Consider the following 7,947-nt stretch of genomic DNA (forward strand, 5'->3'; position numbering starts at 1 on the left):
GTGTTTGAAAGTGAACTTGAACTAAAGAAACATCAGCATTAGAAGGTATAGAAGCAATTTATATTTGCTTTAATTGCCGGCTTTAGAAGCTTGGCCATCCTTTGGCATGTTGTCTCCTGCTTGACGGCGTCTTCCTACAGCTGCGAGCCTTCATGGAATGGCTGACACCGCCGACGGGTCGCTGCCCTCGTGTCTAGCGGCTTCTCCAAGAGGACGATTTGAAATATATTTCTTTAAAATTTATATTATTTCTCTAAATGTATTGTGTTGGTTCTAAATCAAGGTTTAAAATAGCGCGCTAAAAGAAATCAGCGGCGGCATCCTCTAGATGCTATGCACCATATGTCGTGCTGCTAATAGCGTGTTATATTTCGAATAGCATTTTGAAAAGAAATAGTAGATAAAGTCGAAAAATAAAGATTTTAGTCCAAAAGTGACATATTCATACATACATACAAAAAAAGTTCCTCTAATTTTTAAAAGCCTAACATCAGTATTTCACGAAGTAATGATATTGTATAAATTATTTACTAAGAATTATCAGTATTACCGATATTATCTTCAGATTCAGAAGAGAATCAACATATTGACGTTCATCACCGCAACAAATAAAAGGAAAATTCTTCTTTTCTTAACAAGGAAAACTCAAACCCTTGTATTAATAGGCTCTAAAAAATAGCGAGCTAACACTGTTGTTTTAACGCGATATAACATGCTATTTCACAAATAGCATCTTAGCGAGTAAAATTAAAAAAACTTAGCGTGGACTGTCAGAATATGCTATACCGTAATATTAGCGAAGAAATAGCATGCTATTTTAAACCTTGTTCTAAATTGACAACATATTGTCTTAGGATTCCGAAAATTTTAATATATTTTGTCCTCTATCAAGTGTTAGGTAAGTCTTGAGGCGAGCAGCCAATGGTGTGGACAATTGTGGTTGATGGCGTGGATGGCCGCGAGAGAGTACTTGATCGGCGGATTAGATGGATGGAGGGGAATGTAGGGGGGTGTTAACGCAAATCGCTATGGGGATGAGGGGTATCAGCGGGTGGAAATTTTTTACGCGAGGCAAACATTTGTAATAATTTCTGATTCCCGTGGTATCAGGTTAAAGGGCTTAAAATCTCAAACCAAACTTTTTTTTATTGCTACTCGCAATAAGTAGAAACATTCTTCTTGCAATAGTAATTGTCATTTTATTTTTCTTTTATGATGCTACCTTTTTCGGTACAAAAGCATCTTTTCGATGGAATAGTGTGTGCGATACACCAAAAAAATTGAAATTCTGGGCTAATTTTTAATAATAAAATAAGCTAAATTTAAGGTTTGAATTATAACATGATTCTGCCATTTGCGCGATAGCGCAACGGGTCATCTAGTAAGCTAAATTCGGCTACGATCTACCAAAAGCTACTTGAATTGGGGTACTATTCAAGCTAGTTTTCGCCGCCACGGCAATCTATTACTAGAGTTTGGCCTCGGGATACTCCACTGGATCCCCGTGCCAGCGGCGGCGGTGCGTCGACGGCCTCCTCACTCGTCGTCCACCGTCGAGGTCGACGAAGGTCTTCCCTTGCTCCTCCGTGACCAGCCGCCACTCCTCCGCCTTGTCCGCTTCGCGGCGGCTCGTCCGCGAGACGAGCCCGATGACGGTGTCGAGGTGGCGTTCGTCGATGAAGTCGCCGGCAGCGAGGCCAGCCTCCTCGCCAAGCTTCGGGAGGAGGCGCTCGAGCTCTGTGTCGTTGAGGTAATCACCGGCGCGTCTTAGGGCTCCGTCTTCACCACCAATGCCATTGAAGGCGGGCTGGCGGGAGCTTGAGCGCCGCTGGAAGAGGAGGAGCCGCGGCGCCGGTAAGCCGCAAACTCGCGCTTCGAGAATGTGGGCGGTGGGGAGACGACGAACCTGCTAAGCGGCACGACCCCCGGATCTCGCACCGCGTCGGAGCGGACATTCTCGGCCTCTATCTTCTTGCCGACGCGGTCGTTGGAGCTCACGCCGCGGTTTAGGCCGCTTCCGTCGTGGCCAACCTGGCCGCCCCGCGCCCGTTTGAGCCGAGCCCTGACACCATCGCTCTGTTGGGATTCGTAGCATAGAAAACAAAAAAATTCCTACCGCAAGAACGAATAACAAGTCAAGATCTAATCTAGTAGATGGTAGCAACGAGGTGGAGATCAACATACCCTCGAAGATCGCTAAGCGTTAACGAGATAAATCTCGTGGTGGATGCAGTCGATCACTTGTCGCTTTCAAAAGCGCGTAGAAGATCTTGACGGTGCCACAATCGGGCAGCACCTCCGCACTCGGTCACACGTACGGTGTTGATGACGACGTCCTTCTCCCCGTTCCAGCAGGCAGCGATGTAGTAGATCCTCCTCAGAATCCCGCCAGCACGACGGCGTGGTGGTGGTGGTGGAGATCTCCGGCAGGGCTTCGTCGTAAGCACCGCGGGAGAAATAGGAGGAGGGAGTAGCTAGGGTTTGGGAGAGAGGAGGGGCTAGGGGCGCCGGCTTGGGAGCCCCTTGGTGGTGCGGCCAACTATTGTACTCAGCCCCTCCCTCTCCCTCTCTTTATATAGGTGGATCCCCCAAGGGTTTTCCCAAATTCCGAATAAGAGTCCAACTCAAAAACCTTCCATACTAGTTGAATGCCCGTGCGTTGCTACGGCCGTAATGATTGTCTTATTTCAACTATACGTTAATCTTTCAGCTCGCCCGCCCCTTCTTACCCCCTTATAACCCTAAAATGTAAGACGAGAATGAGTTATATTACTCCTCTATCACGCTCCACTGTCACATGTCCGTCCTCTATGCAAAATATTTGAAGAAATATATATGAAATTATGAATAATTGAGCATTCTGACACATATACATTTTGAGACTCCAAACAAATCACACGATGCACTGAATTACATTTAATTCAAACAGCTAGTTCCCTCAGTATATTGTATCATCATTTAAATTGATCCCAAAGAGGAAGAGTATAATTTCCAGTCAAAATATGTGTAGTAAGCCAATACCTTCCATCAACATATTATTGTAAGCAGTAATAATGTTAAAAAGCTAGAATTGATCATAGTATCTCATTTCCAAAGTCGAATATGAACTACTCCCTCCGTCCCATGAAACTTGTCTGAGATTTGTCAAAATTTGAATATATATAGCTACTATTTAGTGTCTAGATACATTCAAATTTAGACAAATCTTCGACATTTTTCACGAGATGGAGGGAGTATCTTTTTAACTAAATTCCTGAATTTATATCCCATGTACACGGAGCACAATATATATTTTTAATGTTTTTTTACTGCATAGCTATCAACTGGAACACATTTCTTTAGCTCCCTCTTCATTTTCGACTCATATTGAAATATGAACCATGTGAAAATGCATGCATATACAAAAGATATCTTCGTAGTGTATGGAGCATATACTCTTGGTAACCAATTTGATTATTTTTTCTAAGAAGCAATATGAATCCAATGTCCTTGAAGCATATTTCGCTAAAGCTAATTGGATGTCATGAATAGAAAAGAAGGATTTAACTACTTATTTTTTATTCACCAAGATCTACTCCATGCCTCCTTTTGGATGCCCACTATATATAGAACATCCGAAATTTTGTGTTCGGCTTCATAACTGTTGATGTCAAGCAGTGCGATGTTGATGTACAACTGGTAGTCGTTCTTCTCGGCAAGGCGACCCCATATTCCGCTTACTACAACCATTGTTATTGTCCAAGACGTTGAGCTTCCACCAAGCCCAATGGATGGTGTTAGGGTCGCTATCGCCATTGAATAATTTTAGAGCGTGTAGGAGCTCAGACGAAAGACAACATGCGAGGAGATGAGCAAATCTAGCTGAAGGACGAGATGACCAAGCAAAATTTTCCCAAAAAAAAATGAGAATCAGTCCTCTTACATTTGTGATGCTTGGATGACATTAAGGCATTCGACCAATATAAAGCGTGGTGAGCGTTTTTCCTTTGACCTAAACTCTCTAGCCAAGCTAATCTTGAACAACTGGATTCTTTCTCACCTGCACATGCCATAGTGTTCACAATTCCCTAATATCCTCTTGCAATTGAGTAACCCAAACATAGTGTAATTTAGAATAAAAACACATAGACAATAATGCTTATCCTACATATCATGTCTCAAGTCGCTAGGAAATCTTAGCAAATGGGTTTGCCGTTGCATCTGAATGGGAAGAAACTAATGAAATAGACCAATGATATATGTGGAAACAAAGACAAGACTTAGTTCATTAACATCAAATCAAGAAAAGTATCAGGTATCAATAAGAGTTCAGAAACAATAAATATAATGCAATATTTGCTCTGTAAGAAAAGGTTACCACTAAAACTTCTCACTTTGAGGATCTATTTCTTTGATGTACTTGTTTAAATTAATACAAACGCTCAATCTGTCCTCATACATAGTCTCATGTTTACTATCTACACTAAATAAATAAAAAGGATTGTTTGAAAGGTCCTTACCAGAAATTAAATGTGTAAGGGAAAATAAGCAATACTCCACCTGGAGCTACATACGAAATGCATAACCACCCATAAAAAATCGGTAATGCTGGCCTTACGGACTGGGTTTGTTACGGATGAGTTATGGGCTGACATGTACCGATTGGGTTGGCTGAATTCTGGATGCTCCCTGAAAAACCGGGCCACTAACTGGTTTCTCCGGCTTCCTCCTGTGTAAAATTTGGGTCCGTAAGATTCTTTTTGTATAAACTATCCGTATGTGTAGCATTACTCATAAAAAATTATAGGCTACATGTATGAATTCATATCTGGCTCAAAACATGAATATTGGATTTACGGTTGTTATTACATCTATCTGTTAGCAATTATGAGCAATGCACGGTAAACCTATATCAACAATTCTTATTCAAATTAGTTAGACACAACATGATTGGTCTTGCAAGGATGATCAGGAATAAAAGAATCATGCAAACTTTTGAGAACAAACCAGGTCACAAGTGGCATACAAATATACATGAGCATGCAAGATGTGCACCTCTTGAGTAAGAAAGACAAGTACCAATACATGGAGTAAGAAAGACGGCAAACTCATTTTGTAAATTCTCAAGATTTAATCATCAAATAGCAACCCAAATTCTAACTAAAGTGAAATATAATAAAAGTAAGAATTTTTAAACGACCTCACTTCCAACAACTTTGTACAACCTTGGATCTTTGTCATCATACTGCTGAATTTAAGTTCATACTATGCATGAGAGCATCTCCAGCCATTGGGCCTCCCAGGCCGAAATCCGGCGATAAATAGTGCCGGATGGATGTATTAGCTTGCGGAGGCCCATTTTCCCAGCCGCGAGTCTAGGATGGATGAAAGTATTTTGACGTAATACGGCGATTCAGACAAAATTGGGCGAAGCTCGTTCAAACATAAGCGAAATTTCATGATATTTAACATATAGAGGCGAGTTCGTACATAAATAGGCCAAATTCGTACATATATTTGAATTCGGCGATGGGATAACTTAAACTTAAACTAAAATGGCCTTCGACATGCCAAAATGGCGGTAGAAGGTCGAGTAGTCCGCGCCGTCGTCGTCGTCGCTCGAGCCGGCGTCGTCCTAGGGCGGCGCTGCCTCGTACCAGCGGCTCGAACCCTGGCCAGCGTCGCCGGCACGTGGCGGCGACGGCCGGTTGATGTCCTCGTCGCTGATCTCCTCGAGCTTGATCACCTCCCTGGGCGCGGCGTTCCTTCCCGCGGCTGGTGCAGCAGCGCGGGCGGCGAGTTGCCGCGCGGCGGCCAGGTCCATCAGCCGCCGCTGCTGCTCCGCCTCCTGGCGCTCCCAGTCCCGCCTGGACCACTCTAGTGCGGCGTCGATGGGGAGGCTGTTGTCGGCGGGCACCAGGTCCTTCAGCGACCTGGCGATCGCCTCCGCCACCGCGGCGTCCTCCGCGCGCTTCGCCTCGTCCTCGGCGAGCTGGTTGGCGGCGGCCGCGGCAGCCTCCTTCTTCGACGACTTCCTCTTCCGCCCGCGCTGCGGAGAGGAGGGTTGGTCGCGGATGATGAGGGCGCCGCTGCTGCGCCCTCTGGTCGGCGGTGGAGAGGATGGTTCCTTCTTGACGAAGGCTGTCGTCGATGGAGACACCGACTCCTTCTTGACGAAGACCGGCGTCGACCCGTCGGACCTAGACGCCGACCTCGACCCAGACAAGGAGGAGGACGGTGCCATCCTCCTCGGCATCCAGGAACTATCGTGCTGGCGCGACACGGTAGCCGCCTCCGGCGGCGGCATTTCCAGGACGGGGTAGTTCCCGCCCTCGATGTGCGCAAGCACATTCAGGAGGGTGCGGCCAGGCGCGCTCCACCACCGGCGGCGGCCGGCGGCGTTGTTCCTTGCCGGAGGAGGAGGAGGGCCGTCATACGCGGCGAGTTCGCGCTCGTACCTGCGCCGGAAGAACTCGGTCCACGAGTCATACGCGTCGGGGAAGAAGCACCGAACCTGGAGATGGTCTGGAGGGAGTGGGTGATCGGGGTGCTGGTGGGGTGGCTGCATCTGAGGCCCTGTTGTGGCCACGCTGCTCAAGAAGGTGAAACTCACAGGCTGTGCGTGATGTGATTGTGTGTGATTGTGGGCGTGGAGTAGTATATCAGATTGATTCATTCCTTTGTATGGCTTGCCTTATTATGGCTAATTTAATGTAGAGAAGGAAATACTATTACTGTTAATTGAATGAGAATGACCTTGATTGATCCTGTCATATGTAGGGAGGACCGGAAAAGTAATCGGACGGAGCGGAGATATGAGATTAAATCGAACGGTCCGAATGCTTTTAATAACGACCACCAAAGTGCGTTGAGTGTCAAACGACCAACTCCCATTTAATAGTAAAGATGGGTGAAACCTAGGGGAAGTGGGATTGCTCCTTTCCTTCCCCTATGGCCGGCCATGGTGGTGGAGTCCACCATGGACTCCACATTCCCCTTTGGTCGGCCTAGGGTTTGTGGAGTCCATCCGGGACTCCACCTTCCATGGTGATTTCTTCCGGAAGATTCTAGAACATTCTAGCGCCTTCCATAAATGCACCGGATCATTTCCAAACTTGGAAAGTGACTTCCTATATATGAATCTTATTCTCCATACCATTGCAGAACTCCTCGTGATGTCCTGGATCCCATCCGAGACTCCAAACAATATTCGAACTCCATTCCATATTCCATATCTACTTAAAACGACATCAAACCTTAAGTGTGTCACCCTACGGTTCGAGAACTATGTGGACATGATCGAAACTCCTCTCCGATCAATAACTAATAGCGGGACCTAGAGATCCATAATAGCTCCTACATATTCAACGATGACTTCGTGATCGAAAGAACCATTTACATAAAATAACAATTCCCTTTGTCTCGCGATATTTTACTTATCCGAAGTTTGATCATCGGTATCTCCATACCTAGTTCAACCTCGTTACTGATAAGTACTCTTTACTCATACCGTGATATGACATCCCTTGTGAACCGAGTCACATGCTTGCAAGATAATTAGATATCATTCCACCGAGAGGGCTCGAGTATATCTATCCGTCATTAGGATGGACAAATCCCACTATTGATACAAATGCTTCAACCCTATACTTTCCGAACACTTAATGCCACCTTTATAACAACCCATTTACGCAGTAGTATTTGGTGTCATCAAAGCATCCATCCGGTGTAGGTGATTAACATGATCTCATGGTCAAAGGATTAAGTTACTATGCATATTAAAGCTTGAAGCACAAAGAACTAAATGACTTTATCATATGCTACGCTTACTATGGGTGTATGTCCATCACATCATTCACCTAATGATATGATATTGTTATTAATAACATCCAATGTTCATGATCAGGAAACCATGATCATCTATTAATCAACAAGCTAGTTTAACAAGAGGCTTACTAGGGACTCATT

This window comes from Lolium rigidum, chromosome 5, assembly GCF_022539505.1.
Source record: "Lolium rigidum isolate FL_2022 chromosome 5, APGP_CSIRO_Lrig_0.1, whole genome shotgun sequence".
In the NCBI taxonomy this organism is placed as follows: Eukaryota; Viridiplantae; Streptophyta; class Magnoliopsida; order Poales; family Poaceae; genus Lolium; species Lolium rigidum.